A 15,302-nucleotide genomic window follows, 5' to 3' on the forward strand; every position below is an offset into this window, starting at 1 on the left:
CCTCTGCTCTCTGTAAGCCTATTTATAGCATCTGAAGAAATGGGCTCCTACAAAAGCTTGTGCCTCTCAGAATGAGTAATCTTTAAGGTAACACCCTGCCCTGGTTTATACCTGATTTCAGACTAACATGGCTAACTACCTCTCTCTAGTTTCTTTAGTTCTGCAATACTGTGTAAGCAATGTAATTGAGCCTCTTTGGCCCCTATAGTACCAGATGCACCACAGCAGGAGGTCTGTTGGCGTTTGCTTTTCCATCCCAGTCAATCCTCTTGGTAGTTATAAATGTACTGTCCCCTTTCATGCATCCTAGCTTCTGTTCCTGATGCTACCAAGGGACTGTTAAACATATGATCAACATAATGCTATCACCATGGTTTTAAATATAGTGTAAATGGAGTCAAAGAGAGGTGTGCTTATTTCAAAGAAAGAGAATAGCAGATCTCTTGGGAAGAGTGAGTATACTTTGTGGGGAGAGAGGGTTTCTGCTATAGTCGACTTGAATATTTTCCAACAATTTCCAAAAATGACCACAAGGAGGTGGGGGCCTGTTTTGATCCTGCACAGTCAACCATATGTATAGAGGCAGGAAAGAAACTACCTTCCCCCTACTAGCATCTGACACCTTGAAAAATAATCTCTCTCGCTGTCCTATGGCTATTTTACATTAGAAAGCAGAACTGTCAGCAGACATAGTGCAAGTCTGCTGAACTGTAATATTACACTTTCTGAAGGTTTTTGAGAACAATCAAATATGATTCCTTTTCAGTAACTTGTCTATTGACGCAAATAATCACTTAATGGCTATAGCAGGGACAGTAGAAAACTGAATCTATTTTATATTTCATTTCCCTGATTGTGCCCAGAATGTAGACCTAGAGTTTTCAATTAAAACTTTAACTCTTTAGAAACATACTTTAGGGGGATTTGATGCATAACTAATTCTTTAGTTAATTGACAAAACATTTTCCCCCAAAGTAATAAGTGTAATAAACAAAGAAATAATATAATTGTAGCTCAAGGATGGATCCATGCAGATTTCCAAAGATTTCAGGAAATACTTATTTGTGACTCACCAGTCTTTTATTTGAAAGTCTTTGTTTTTGTTTTATCTTTAACTACAACAATATGAATTTACCATATAACATGCCAAAATTTATACAAAATTAATGCATTTTAAGTGTATTAATTAGAATATTTTTCCTGGGGATTGGACTAGATAAACCTTGAGGTCCCTTCCAACCCATTATTCTATAATGTCAAGAGGGCCATGTCTTATCTAAAAGTTACACAGGTGATATAACTATGATTATGTGGGCTTGCCAGTTGAGTGATGTCCATAGCACTAGGTTAGGTGTAAATCACTTATTTCCCATTTAAATTAGCTTTAGGTCAAGCCAACAAATCCTCAGCCAATTGTTATGTTTATGTAGAAACATTCAAATGGTGGGGAGCTCATGCAAATATGCTTCTACAATCAGCCATTTATAGATATAGTCTCCTCCACCCAATAGTTCTCCACCCATGAAGCTACTGGCAAGAAGCTGGGAAAGGAACTGATTCCCTCCCAGCATCCATACCATGCTTGCTATACAGTTTTGGAAGTTGCAGTGGCGAATGAGTGGTATCTTGTCGTTTCCAGTTGCTGTGAAAGGAAGGGTCTTTTATCTGATGGCCAAACTCCTGTCTTAGTGATAGTTTTGTTTCTGAGTTGTCAGTGTTATCTTGGAAGGGGTATATAGGTCCTTAACATTTTCTGGGACAATCAGTCAGTAAGATATAAGTGACTGTATTTTTCCAAGGTCTGTAACATTCTTTGAATTTATCTAAATTATACTGACTTCTATTCTGTGTGCAAAGCAATATGCATACCTAATGCTACTTAGAAATCTGTAAATAATCATTTTAATTTATCTTTTCCTGACATTTAATCCAGCAATATGGAAGAAGTTAGATTCATTCAGTTCTTTAACTCTTGATAATTTCAAGATCATTTCAAGTTTTCTATGATGTCTATAAATACAAACATGATAATCATTTAAACAAAATACCTCTCAGGCAGAGATTTTTTTCATAAGTGATCTGGTTTATAATCACTTAATTCCTATGGAATTGTCTTATGTTGCTGATAGTTATAACTTGACATTTTAGAACTTTCATCCTACAATCAAAATTAGCAGTTAATCAAGTTAATAATTTGTGCATGTATGTGGAGAATTTTGACAGTTTCCATGTCTTCACATACCCCAAACTATGAGCAATTCTTCCAATCTGGTTTTCCATTGTGGAAAACTTTAAAATTTGTCTCAACTTTGCTGTTCATAGATCTTGTAGATGACTGCTAAATGACTTATTCTACAAATGGAAACACAACAAAACAGTGAAACATAAGGTTTGAGCCAAGAACTGCTCCTCTTCATTCCATGAGTAAGCCCATTGGGCCAAATTCATCCTTGATATAAATCCTTGGAAAATTTAAAATAGACAAATTAATAAAACAGGCTCCCTATCTTCTGCACAAAGCAGTTTCCTATCCTGGGTCCCTCTTTCTTCCCCCATCAATGCCATGCAAAACTAGAGCAACTTCGTATATGTGTCCTGGGACCAACTGGATCAACTCCCACAGTTTATCTGGCAATGGATGAGAACGGGGTCTGTATCAGAGCACTGGTGCAGGATCTCTTGATCAGCTTGACCAGAGTGAATGCCAGGTCCTGCCAGTGGCTTGCTTTTACCTTCACTCTCCACTTGCCCTTTCTTTCCTGTTTTGAATTAACTCTGTTTTGTAGTTTTCAACTGATCATTTGGTTGAAATCCCAACTGATTTTCTCCCTGCCTGGCTGACATTCTACTAGGGAAGAAACTGTTTTATACCATGGTTGTGTAGGATGTACTGTGCTCATACAGTGAGTTTCCCAATTACATTTCCAAGGCTACTATAGACCTTGGGCTGGTCATACTCAGTTGCAACACCTCATAGAAGCAGGCAAGTTTGGATAGGTAAGTAATCCCCAAATCAGTCTTGCATACACAACTTTTAAGGGACAACTAGTCCTTAGAAAGTGTCTTTCAACCTTCTCTGTGCTTAAATAAAGGCGATATTGTGCAAAACAGTATTTCTCCTACTTGAACCTGTAGTGTGGGCAAATCCTGGTAATGTTTTCTTTTCCAAAAATATGGCAAAGATGAATCCTTTAACAAAGTTGAACTACTTAATCCATCACATCAAGAAGTACTGAGTCAGAGCTACTAATACATGTTAGTATCTATCATTAGTAGTAATTCTATTTTAAATAACATTAGTAGCATAATAGCTCATCATGCTTGGGATAGCATGTTTTCATTTAAAATGGGGTGGTTAGTAAATGCAATATGATTGGGATGTACACGTGAGGTTCAGCTTGTCCCTTTAGCCTCCTCAGAGGGACTAGAAAGGGAGGCCTCCACAAATATCATGCAGTGGTGACCTTAGAATATGGAATATATGGGCAGGCAGCAGATTGATTAGGGAGATGGGCAAACAGCTTAATCTCTGACACATTACTTGAAAGACATGAATTCTGGAAGCCAAATTCCCTGTTTTTCCTGTTTAGGGGCAAATCCTGCTCTCTGGCAGATTATGTCATAAGAGAAGGAGTTTTGAGTCCCTCACATGGAGCTTAACAGGCAGGGTATGATTTGAGCCTAAACTCTTTATAGCTCAAACAAACTGTTTATACTATATTAAAATGGAATGATCCTAAATGCTTAACAAACAGTTTACAGGGGTGTAGGTTGTAGCCGTGTTGGTCTAAGGACATAGGCAGACAAGATTCTTTGGGTGAATCTGGTATCTTTTATTAGACCAACTTAAATAGTTGGAGAACAATTTTCAAGCAAGCTTTTGGGTTCAAAACCCTTTGTCAGGCTAAGGAAGTATCAGCAGTTGGTGTGTGCTCTTCCTAGATGGAATGAAAAGTAAAAAAGCCAGAGGCTGGGCTGGTATGCATACAACATTTCTACAACATTCACGATAAACGTGCCCCCACAGGATGAATGTTGTAGAAATGTTGTATGCATATCAGCCCAGCTGAAACTTCTGTAGCCTGACGAAGGGTTTTTGAACCCAAAAGCTTGCTTGAAAATTGTTCTCCAACTATTTAAGTTGGTCTAATAAAAGATATCAGATTTACCCAAAGAACCTTGTCTGCCTAACAAACAGTTTAAAAATAAAATCTAGTGTGGCAGTGCTACTGGGCATGCTCAGTGCTTTTCCTGCACTCTTCCAAACCCTGCTTAAAATAAGCAGATTAACAGCATTAAATGAGCATTTTCACACGTGTCACTTGTCTTTGTTGAAGGTAACATGAAGAAAAGCAGTCAGCACAAGTCCAAAAATACTATGGCTAAGTACAGACCATCAAAAAGCCCAAGTCTGAATTGATTCAATCTTTGCAAGTTAGTCTAAACTGCATAGATTGAATTGATAAGCAAGTGAACAGATATTAACTTTTGATTCCAGAAATACAGCTGCATGTCTGCAATAGCCCAAACCAGAAGCTGAGGTGCTCTAGAGCATGCCTCTCTCCTCTACTGGAGCAGACAGCTTGGGCCAAGGCTAGCCCACCCACCCTGCAAGGGGGACTTTGCAGGAGAGGTGTAAAGCATCCTTGGGATGCTTGGGGGACTGTGAGCTAACTTGAATCTGGAGGGGATCTGGGACAGAAGTTCAATAAACTGATTTAACCTAAATCAGTTAAGTCTGATACTACATTCAGATTGGTTTATCTTAAACCAGTTTCAGCCATTTTGAAAGTGGTTTGTGTGCACTGAACTTCTGTTGTGTTACAGATTTGAACTGGTTTCTGATCACTTATACTGGTTTATGTGTAATTTCTTTCCCTGACCTTTAGGATCATAAGAAAGTAGGGCTGGAAGGGGCTTCAGGAGGTCATTTAGTCCAGGCCCCTGCTTAAGGCAGGATCATCCCTGACTAAACCATCCCAGCCAAGTGTCTGTCCAACCTGTTTCTGAAAATGTCCAGGGATGAAGACTGCACAACTTCTCATGGTAGCCTGTTCTAATACTTGACCACTCTCACAGAAAGCTCCTCCTAATCTCCAACCTAAAATTCCTGTGCTGCAGCTTGAACACATTGCTCCTAGTACTGTCCCCTATAGCCAAAGAGAAAAAAAGCCTGTCTCTATCCTTTCTGTAATCTCTGTAATTCAAGGATTTATGTTAGCATTCCAGCTCTATGAGGCCTGCTGAGTAGTTGAGCCCTTCTCCTTCTACTACAAACAAAGTGGAGCTAAGCCTAGAAGAAGTGAGTAGGGTTGGCTGGGAGAGACTGCTATCAGAAATGAAACAGGAATTTAAAATGCTCAAGCTGACTCTGGCTGAAGTTTCTGCAGTTAAGGTATCTGTTAATGAGATTAGCTTCTCTGAGCTATTTGGTAAAGGCAAGATATAAATTAATCAATCAACCAAGGGCAAGATTGATGCCCTGCAGTGTAGAATGCAAAATGAAGAAGCCAGAATTTCTGACTTGGAAGATCACTACACCGTAAATACGCTTCCTTTCTGATTAAGCTGAAAATCTGTAAAACAGGAGCTGGGGGCCCTAATCAAAGCTTCTTGTGGTTCAGGGAAGGGACTGTGAGAAGACAAGTGTACAAAATTCATAATGACAACTAAAATTGTTCTCCTTGTCCAGAAATAGAGTGTGCATATAGGTTTCTAAGGCCACAACCAGCAGAAAGTGACCCTCCCAGCCTGTCATAGTAAAATTCCTCAAATACCAACAGAAAGATAAAATATTAAGAAAAACTAGAAAATTAAAGGAAAAAACTTATGAAGGGGGAAATATGATTTTTCCAGATTTAAGTGGAGGAACACTTTAAAAAGAGGAGAGAATGGTATCTCTATCTCTATTGAGAGAGAGAGAGAGAACCTGATTAGACTGGACTTAAAGCTTCTATGTGGTACCCTGCAAGGCTGAGTTTCATATTTCTAGCAAGGCACAGGCTTATTTATAAAAATAAAATCTGTTTATTAAGTATATTTTATATGACTCTGCTTAAGTAACTTTTGCCCATTTTGTTCTAAAAGAAGAGTAGCAGTTAACAGCTCTATGGAGTTGGCAGGTCACATCTATACAGCATTGGTTCTAAGCTAAATGGCTATTACAGTTGCTTCATCTAATAGGGTATTATTATGTGGTACTCCATGTGAGCCTAATTCTGATGTGTAGCCATTGTAAAGGAGCAATGAAACAGCTGCAAAAACCTCTGCCTCAGAGAAAGGCCACCCCAACAAGTTAAAAATCGTCTCTACTACCTTTGGGGGTGTTGGTTGTAGCCGTGTTGGTCTAAGGTTGTAGGCAGACGAGCTTCTTTGGGTAAATGTGATAACTTTTATTAGACCAACTGAATAGTTGGAAAAATTGTTCTTTGCAAGTTTTTGGGTACAAACACCCTCCTTCAGGCTGAAGAAAGTTGTTTGCACCTGAAAGCTTGCAAAGAACGATTTTTCCAACTATTTAGTTGGTCTAATAAAAGGTATCACATTTACCTAAAGAACCTTGTGTGACTCTACCTTCTATGGGAAGGCACCTTTGCACTCTACCTTCTGTGGGATACCTACAGGACACATTATGGTGATCCTCAAGACTGCACAAACCCATGTATGAGGTTGATCAGAGAAGATGCAGGTGACTTCCCTTTGGTCTGTGTACCATGCTCTGCATATGGTGAATTGGGGCCACTGGATCCATAGTTTGGTCAACAAGAACAGCACAAAGTCATAAAAGACTACACAAAGTATTCACAGTATACACAAACTAACCACAAGGAAATAGACTATAATGTTTGCCAAGACCAACTCCTAAAGCTAGAGGGTAACAGTAGGCTCCCTGGTTAGAACATTGAGTGCCAGTCTTGTACATGGGACAACATGGGGAGATTGTAGAGTTACTCCTTAATTGTCTTAGTTTTACACATCAGACAAGTATGCCTTTGTTTTGTATTCAGTATCTAAAAACTGTACTTCCAAATTACCTTTTTGTGGTATTTCTTAAATGGCCATTATCATGGACATGTTTTCTGTGTCTTCATGATGTATATGTTTGAGCAATATTTTTCATATTTTTTCTTAGACTGTATTTAAGAGATGTCCACAGACTTCTTCCTCCAAATATTCAGAGGAAAGTTCTGAAAGGCAAAGGATAAGAACAAAAGTCATTTGAAATGTATGATATGAAGCTGACATGTTACAATTTTCTCTGTTATAAAAGAAGAAAAAAGTCTTTTGAGTCATATTTAATTTAATGACAAATTCTTGTCATATTTAATTTTTAACAATGTTTTATTCTCTCTCTAAGCATTGTTGGAATTTTTCCTAGGTGTTTTGGGTTGTTTTTTCTCCAGTCTTCATTGAGAAAATTAAAAGGGGGTAAATGAAAATGTCTTGGAAGAAACATACACATGAGCATATCCATTTAAATGTATAGAAAAATAAGTTCATTTCACTAAAATTGCAGTCTAACAAAGGCTTAAAAATGTCTATTCTTTTCTCATTGTAGTTAATGGAAAATTTCCCAGGATTGGGACCCAGATTACTTTTATGTATAACTCAATTGTTAACATAAGATAAATCTAACAATTATCATTGGTTGATGACAAGCTAAAGGTCTTAAAGGCCTAAAATGAAATCAAGGCTCAATACTTAATATTTTAGCCAGTTTATTCTATGATCAAAAAAAGACTGACAAACAGGTTGCTCAATGTATCTATAATCCCATTCAAGGCTTCCGATAACATAATTTTTCAAATGGTTTAATAGTGTCACCAGAACCTCAAGATGGAATTACATCCTGCCTTTTGCTGCTATGTGATAGTAAATGTTGCTTTTCACTCTCAACAAAGCAACTCATATCATGCCTATACATCCTGCTTCCTGCTTGTCTCCTCTAAAAACCTGCAAGCTCTCAAAAATGCTGTATGATTATTGTTTGGGCTGTTGAAAATGAAAATAGATGTCAAATAAACTCGTTACTTTTAGGTATCGGAATTAAATTTAAACCTAGTTCACTTTGAAAAAAATATTTGATGTAGTGGAGAAAGGTACAGTAAATCTATTGTTGCATTTGGAGGTCTTTTAGAAGGTCTAATCAGAGTTGGTCAGGAATTTTTCCACATGGGAAAAACTTTTTTAACAAAATTTTTTTTAAACAAACTTTTGTTGGAAAAGGTGTCTTAGCTCTGAGTGAAGGGGAGGGGAAGAGAGGGCTATTCTGGAATAGGGAGACCTTGATGTTCCGGACCATCACCTGGAATTACCAAACCCAAGCTTAAATTGCTTCTCTTGTTGATGTTGATCAGGATGGGAACCTGGGTCTTCACTTCCCATGTGAGAGGTCTAAATACTTAGCAACAGAGTTAGTTTCTCTCTACCATGATGAATATTTAATCAGTTATGCATAGTGGAATAGCTGGACCAGGAGAAACTTAAGAAAGTTTCGGCAACAGTAGTCCATAGCCTGATGATGATCAGGGCATGCATGTGAGAAAGCCAGGTTGAAATTCCTCATCTGAATCATGAAAAATAAAGATGATTTAAACCTGGGAGAATGTTATCTGGGGTTTATGTCCATTTATAAGATTTATGTCTGTTTTGTCTGTGTGTAGAATGCAAAATAAAATTGAAATCCCAGTTTGACAGGACAGGGAAACTGTCCCCCATGCAGCTTTATTCTGATGTCTCTAGAGGAGGAGCAGCAGTACACCCTATAGCTTTCTTTGCAATCCTACTAATTTTAGGAAGTGGAGTAAAGGACACCAATATGCTTCTCACATTCCTGCTGGATCTGGAAGGGTAGGAGGTAACCAACTGCCTCTGCTTGCAATCTGTTCTTTTTGAAAGTGAGGAGCAAAGTAACAGACAGTACTCTTCTACTGATCCATACATCTGCTTTAAAAAAAAAAAAGTAAAAAGAGCAAGTCATTGGTGCTTTGGCCTTAAAGGTGTATGCTGCAGCAAAATAGGGTAGTAATCACCTCCTCGTGTGCCTCTTGCTTTTTGAATGATTCTGTAGATGCATCCTAATGCATCCTAATGTGAGCACATAATACATATGCCGCAGCTGAACAAAATGTTGAAACAACCCATCCATCACATTGATTGCCATACATGAACTTAAAGAAAATATCAGTTGGGGTTCTTTAATACACATACATATTATATGCTATACAGAGGCAGAATCCACAAAGGCATGAACACAGACACTTCAGCTACACACAGTTACTGTGTGCACAGAACAAAGAGAAAAGCACACAGCAGACCAGGAACTCACACCCCTGCACACGGAGCACGTTGTTCACAGAGGGGAGAAAATTGCTACCTCTAAGTCCGGCCAGCCACTTTCATCGCCGCTTACCGCATTCAGCCGCAGGATGGCGCTCTTTGAATAAGCAATTACATGAAGGGCATCGTCAGGTTGACCACAGATCCCGAGAATAAAACAGTTTTCTGTCTGAATTCTGGCATCTCTTAGGGGCGTTATTTCACAGTTCAGACATGACATTTGTAGTTACACTCTGCTCTGGAGATGTTTTGTTACCCTAAAGTCCTTGGAACAGTAGTTTGGTCAAAGACCGCGCGGGAGTCGTGTTGTGTTGTCCATCCCCGGCACATTTCAGTGCGATCGATGACAAATAAACTACTTTTAAAGGTTCTTAATACTTAGAGCTACTGTGAGGAGCGAGCCCACGTGCCTGTGTGCAGCAATCCAAACTCCTCTAGAATGGCTCTTTATCTTAAAAGCAAACGTGCCGCTCCCATATGGAGCGTGTTTATTTGGAGCTGTCAATGCCAACCACAGGACCAAGCTCTACATTTGAAGTGGCACATAGCCAAATCCTGATTAAGGTCACGATGAGGACGATTGACTCTGTAGACTGATGCTTTTCGCTTTCAGGACTCGGAGAAGAATTGGAATAACTCCTCTTGGACGTTTCCAGTCTGAATCATTTCAGACTTAAGCCAACTATTCATGGATTCACCAGAAGAATTACACCTACTACCTCCGGCGTAGGATGAAAAAAACCCCATCAGATGGGAAATAATGTTAGCAGAAGCTTGAAATCTTAGAGCCTAGATTCAGGAAGGGATTTTTCCCCCACCCCTCTCTCCTTTTGGCAATCGGAAATTAACTTGGCGGGTGTGAGAGCTGGGATTTCAAGACGCCAGTTCCACCCTCTCGCCCCCCGAGCACCAGCACCCCCAGCTCGCCCTTCGCCTCACTCCGCATAAATGATTCAGCAGATCACACCAGTGCGAGACGACCTTCCCCTAGACCCTTTCCCGTTTCCGATCTGTATGCCAGATTATGTTCAGGATCTCACTGCATGGAAGACATCCTTGGGCTTCCCTCCCCCTCCTCCTCCCTGTTTGGTGCCAGCAGGTTTCTCATTGCAAATGAAAGTGAAAGTGCAACGTCTCGTCTTGTTTGATGTGTAAAGTCCGGGCTGAGCGCATGTGGCGCGCGAGGGACAGGCGCACTCGCCTCTTTGTTGTGCGCCCCCGAAAGGAGCTCCCACCTAGTCCCGTTCAGTAACCTCGCTCCGCAAAGCCGCCCGGCCCAGCTGCCACTTCAAACCCCAGCCGCGTCGCTTAACCCCATCTGGAAAGGATGCAGCTTTTTGTCCGGGCTCTGGCAGAGCCCGGGGCCAGCGAGCGGCAGGCAGAGCCCGAGCCCTGGGGAGGCGGAAGCCGCCGGACCGCCCGGGAGGTGCGAGTGCCGGGCGCCGAGCAAGAAGCACATCCCTGCGGGAAGGCCGGGAAAAGGGACACGCCGGCTGTGTGCAAACCCGCCGGGAGCCTTACCGGGGGGGATGCTCTAGGAAAGCCCTGCTGCCAGCACGTCTGCAGGCTTAGAAATTTTGCAAAAATCTATTTGGTCTAAGAAAAGATATCACCTCTCCCACAAGTCCTGATTGCTTAGTGCGGAGGCAGCCGACAACAAGCCCCTTCTCCAGCTCTGGGTCGGGGAGAATCCAACCAGCTCCTCAGGCTGAGGCTCAGCCCAGGTCCGGTCCCTCGCCCCCTCCCCCCAGCACGGCCCGGGGTGAAGCCCACAGCCTTTCCATTGGCTTTTGTAATCGCACCAGGACGCTGCAGCCCGGGGGTCCTGCCAGGGAAGCTTAACTCCTCTGCCCCCGGCCAGCCTCCCCCTCCGGAAAGGTAGCGCGGGAGCTCGCCTGCCTCTGCGAGGTTCCCCGAGGAAAGGGGAGGGCTGCGGGGCCGGGGCTGCTCCCGTTCGCGTGGTGGAAAAGTTTACATTGTCTAAACCCTTGTGAATGATTTTTTTCCCCTCTGGTTACCCTGATTGTACCTCTGCATCCCCCTCCCCCTCCACGTGATGGGCCCGACATGCGCAGCAGCGCCAGGGGAGCCAGAGGCACATCTGCAGACTGACGTCAGTGTGTGCTCAGCCTCCCGGGCAAAGCTGCCAAAATTCTCCTCTGCTGCTGCAGCTCGAAACTTGGCTGGAGGCCGGTAGTGAGAAGAGATCTAGGGCTACTTCAACAAAACTTTCTTGAGTCCTTCCTGCTCTCCCTGCCTGCTTTCCCTATCTCTCTTTCTCTCTCTTTCTCTCTCTCCCCTCCCTCCCTTCCCCCAACTCGGATGATATTCACATGGTACTTTGCACAGAGGAGGCTGGTCAAGGAGAGGGTACCCACCCCCACCCCAAAATAAGTCTGTTTTCCTTCCTTCCTCTTCCCCCTCTTTTTCACTTCTTTTGGTTGGAAAGACAAAATGTGCAGGGTGATAGCCTGGGTGAATTGATGGCATCCCCTTCTCTGCCAAGTCCGTTCGTTTTTCTAAAAAACCCGTTTTAGGAAAGTTAGAGGATTTCATTCTGTTGGAGATTATAACTGGTGTTGCCTGCAAAGAGGGCAAAGCAGAGAGGAATACGGGAATCGTCCAGTGCAATCTCTATTGTTTGAAACTAACTTTATATCAGAAATTGAAGATGAAAACGGTAAGGAAAGACTTCACGCTATACAATGCAACTTTTCCTTGTGCTTTTCTTGTCTCCTGAATAACGATGCGTGTAGATCTTGGGGGGAGAGCAGGGGGGAAAGTTTAGACTGCATTTTGGCGAGGTGCATTTGGAATAATTTCAGAGAGGAACCTTTGAGGCTTGAGGATTACTGGGGGATGGGGATGCGAGACTTTGCAGTTGCAAAGGATGGTGATTTATTAAGTGTATTCTTGAGCCGAGCATTCTTTTCCAGGTTTACACTGAATTATTAGTGGAAACTGTGATTTAAAAAAACAAACTATTCGACTTTGTTTCAATTTAAAAAAAAAGCATTTGGTAGTGTCATGTCAGAGTCTGCTTCAGCGGTCAGACAAGTGCATATTTTGTGTCTGGACTCCAAGGGTCCGCATTAACGTGCGGGCTGCAGCTCTGATGCTCTGGATGTTAAGCTCTTAATAGGCTAATCAAAGCGATGGGAGCGTGTGGTTTTGATTTACTTCTAGCCCCTTGGGATTTGCTCCGCAGTTAACCCTCAGGAGCCTTATTTATCGGTGTGTGTCTGTGTGTGTCTAGCTTATGGCACTGAGTTCAAAGGGATTTTTGGAGGGGTGGGGGGAGAGATAATTGGGATCCAGCTTCCTGATGATGTGTGTCCAGTTCGTGTCTTCGCTCATCTCTTTCATTGTACAAGAGTGGAAAAAGAGAGCGCGCGAGAGGAGAGTGTCTCAGACTCTTGTTTTTATTTGGGCTGCCGGTGCAACGCAGCGTGGCGAGGTGCCAAGTGTCTGGGTCACACGCGTTTTATCCAAATAGATTTAGCGCTGCTGTCTGGAAATGGGCTGCTGAATGTTAACTTTAGGATCAACTCCACCAGAGCAGCTAGACTCTACCCTTCAGTCCCTCGGGGGGGAACAGGGCTTTTAAATTTTATTTCCCCCCAAGAATTTTCTTTAAGGGGAGTGTGTCTGATTAACTCCAATTTTCTTTTCTATTGATATTTACTGCGGAATTCTTCTTGAGGGTCTGTCCCCCACCCCCCCTTTTTTTTTTTTTTACGTAGTGCCCATGACATTAGTCTGGCGGGACTCGAGGGGAGGAGCGGGGCAGGCTCGGGGGAAAGAGCTGGTCAGATAACTGCGGTTTTGTTTCTCCCTCAAGGTGGTAGCTGAGCTGATGGTTTACATTACAGCGCACACAGCAGCACTTGTATTGTCCACGCCTTGGTGTTTGATTAATAAGGCCCCTTTTCCCCGTTGTGTGTACTTTGCACCCCCCTCTCCTCCCCAGAAAGCCCACTTTTGCGGCGAGCCTTTAAAGCGCGGTTTGCGTGTCGCTGTTTCTGCCTGTGTAACTCCCAGGGGCAACTCTCTAATCCTCAGGCTTTTGAAGCAGCGGGGTAATGGGCAGCCCCATACCTGTAATTGAATGTGGTTTGATTTATTCCCACCCCCTCCTTGTCCCCTCTCGCCCCTCCCTCCGCATTTCCGTAGCAACCACTCGTAGCCCCGGCGGGGCGGACTGCCCGCTTCTGCCCATTGGAGACGCGGCTCTGTCCCGTCTCTGTGACTCGCATGTGAGAGGCGGCGAGGGCGAGGGCGAGGGCGAGCCCGAGGCGGGAGGCAGGCAGGCAGGGCGGCTCCTGGCCCGCCCCGCCCCGCCCCGCCCGGGATGCGGCCCTAAACCAAACAAGCGGCGTATGCCGCTTCCCCCGGGGCATAGCTGACAGCCAGCCATGTGTGTCTAACCGGGAGGCTGCTCCCGGGCTGCGGGCAGGACTCGGGACAAGAGGCAACGCGCCTGCTCGGGGGGACCCGGTCGCAAGCCTCTGACGGGGCTGCGCTCGCGGCCCGGGCCCCTGCTAAGCCGCAGCCCGTCTGTGCCCGCCCCGAGGGCCCCGCGGCTGGCGCGGCCGCGTGTGCCCGGCTGCGGCGCACTCCCCGGACGGGCTTGGCCGCAGGAAGCTTCCCGGCTCTCCGTGAGGCGGCGGCGGACCCACAGGTGCCTGCTTGGCCCTCGGAGGCGCCCCCGACGTAGCCCGGGTCCGGGGAGGAGGGAAGGGCGCCGGACACTGCAGCTGCTGGAGCCGCGCCGAGCCCCACCCCGGCGCCCTGGGAGCTGCCCTCCCGCCCCGTCCCGGCACCAGGCGGACCTGGCTTCTCCCCGGGGGCTGCCCGCGCCCGAGCGCCTTCCCGCGGGTGGTCCCGCTGCAAACTGGATTCAGGAGAGAATTTTTTTTAAATTATTAAAATATATCTATATACATACATACATATATATATATATATATATATATATATATATATATACACAGACATACACATCCTTTATCATAGACTTCCACTGCACCTTTTCTTTTCCAAACCACCTTAAGAAACCTGTGCACCCGTTTCAATAACAGCACCCCCATCCTCTGCCCTTCCCAAACCCGAAGTGTCTCATTAGTCCCAGCCTTGATTTGGGGTTTACCATCTCAGTTCATTCACAGTCCTTGTCGCTGTTGATGTTGCTGTGCTTCCACTGCTGCTGATCCTGCTGTTGTCCTCCTCACTGTCTTCAGGTCCAGTTGTGTCATTGTCTTCTTTGTTCTCCCTGTCCACTTCCTTTCCCCGGGGGCTTTAAACAGCTTGTGCCATGTGTCCCTTTTTCAGATGGAGTTGGCTGCGAAGCCCTGAGGGTTCAAGTAGGCATCGGCAGGGACCAGGGTCAAGAGTGTGTGGGTGGGTTGTGGCCCCTCACAGTTCCCAGCAGCTTCAGGATTGCTAGTGTTTGTAGTAAAAAATCCAGTGAAAAATGGATTCTCCAAGGCTGGGGACTGACTGGGCTGTGCCTCTGCTCCTGCTGGGACTTCTCCTGGATGCTCCCAGCTAGAGGTCTTGCCCCTCCGCTCAGGGTCTGACCAACTGCCAGGTTTGGGGTCAGGAAGAAATGTTACCCCCTGGTTATAATCATACACACAGAGTCATGGAGAAGTAGTTCAACCCCCAGCCTGATGCAGGATCAGCCCTACCCAAACCATCCCATACACTCCATCATCTAAACTCTACATAAGACTGCCCTCAACCCTGACACAGCACAGACTGAACACCCTAACCCACCACAGGTAAAGCAGGGGAACCGCGGCAGACAACATCCTGCTGCTTTAAAATGGTCAGATTGGTCCAGACTGGGGGGTTGGCCTTCCTCTATAGCACCCTCTCCCTAGGATCTCTTGAGTGTATGTTGACCACCTTTACAGCAGCAGGACATTGGCTGCTGCCATCCCCCTTTACCTGTGGCAGGT

General features: G+C 44.3%; 1 protein-coding gene and 1 long non-coding RNA gene across 4 annotated transcripts in view; one reads left to right on the forward strand and one right to left on the reverse strand.

The window, feature by feature from the left end:
• LOC109285327 (uncharacterized) overlaps nucleotides 1-11,367 on the reverse strand; it is a 41,930-nt gene extending 30,563 nt beyond the window's left edge. The window contains exons 1-3 of one of the 2 annotated variants that reach the window (XR_002093086.2): nucleotides 9,413-11,367; nucleotides 7,035-7,187; nucleotides 1,059-2,462 (exon numbers count right to left, since the gene is read on the reverse strand). This is a non-coding gene — a long non-coding RNA (uncharacterized LOC109285327). Of the gene's footprint in view, nucleotides 1-1,058; nucleotides 2,463-7,034; nucleotides 7,188-9,412 lie in introns of those variants that run through there. The other variant, XR_002093085.2, reaches the window with a different exon arrangement.
• Nucleotides 11,368-11,461: 94 nt separating this feature from the next.
• Nucleotides 11,462-15,302, forward strand: part of ADAMTS6 (ADAM metallopeptidase with thrombospondin type 1 motif 6) — a 352,249-nt gene continuing 348,408 nt past the window's right edge. For both annotated transcript variants that reach the window (XM_019496068.2, XM_059725136.1), the window contains exon 1: nucleotides 11,462-12,019. The gene's annotated coding sequence lies outside the window, so the exon portion shown is untranslated. The remainder of the gene's footprint in view (nucleotides 12,020-15,302) is intronic.

This window comes from Alligator mississippiensis, chromosome 3 (assembly GCF_030867095.1).
Source record: "Alligator mississippiensis isolate rAllMis1 chromosome 3, rAllMis1, whole genome shotgun sequence".
NCBI classification, from domain to species: Eukaryota; Metazoa; Chordata; order Crocodylia; family Alligatoridae; genus Alligator; species Alligator mississippiensis.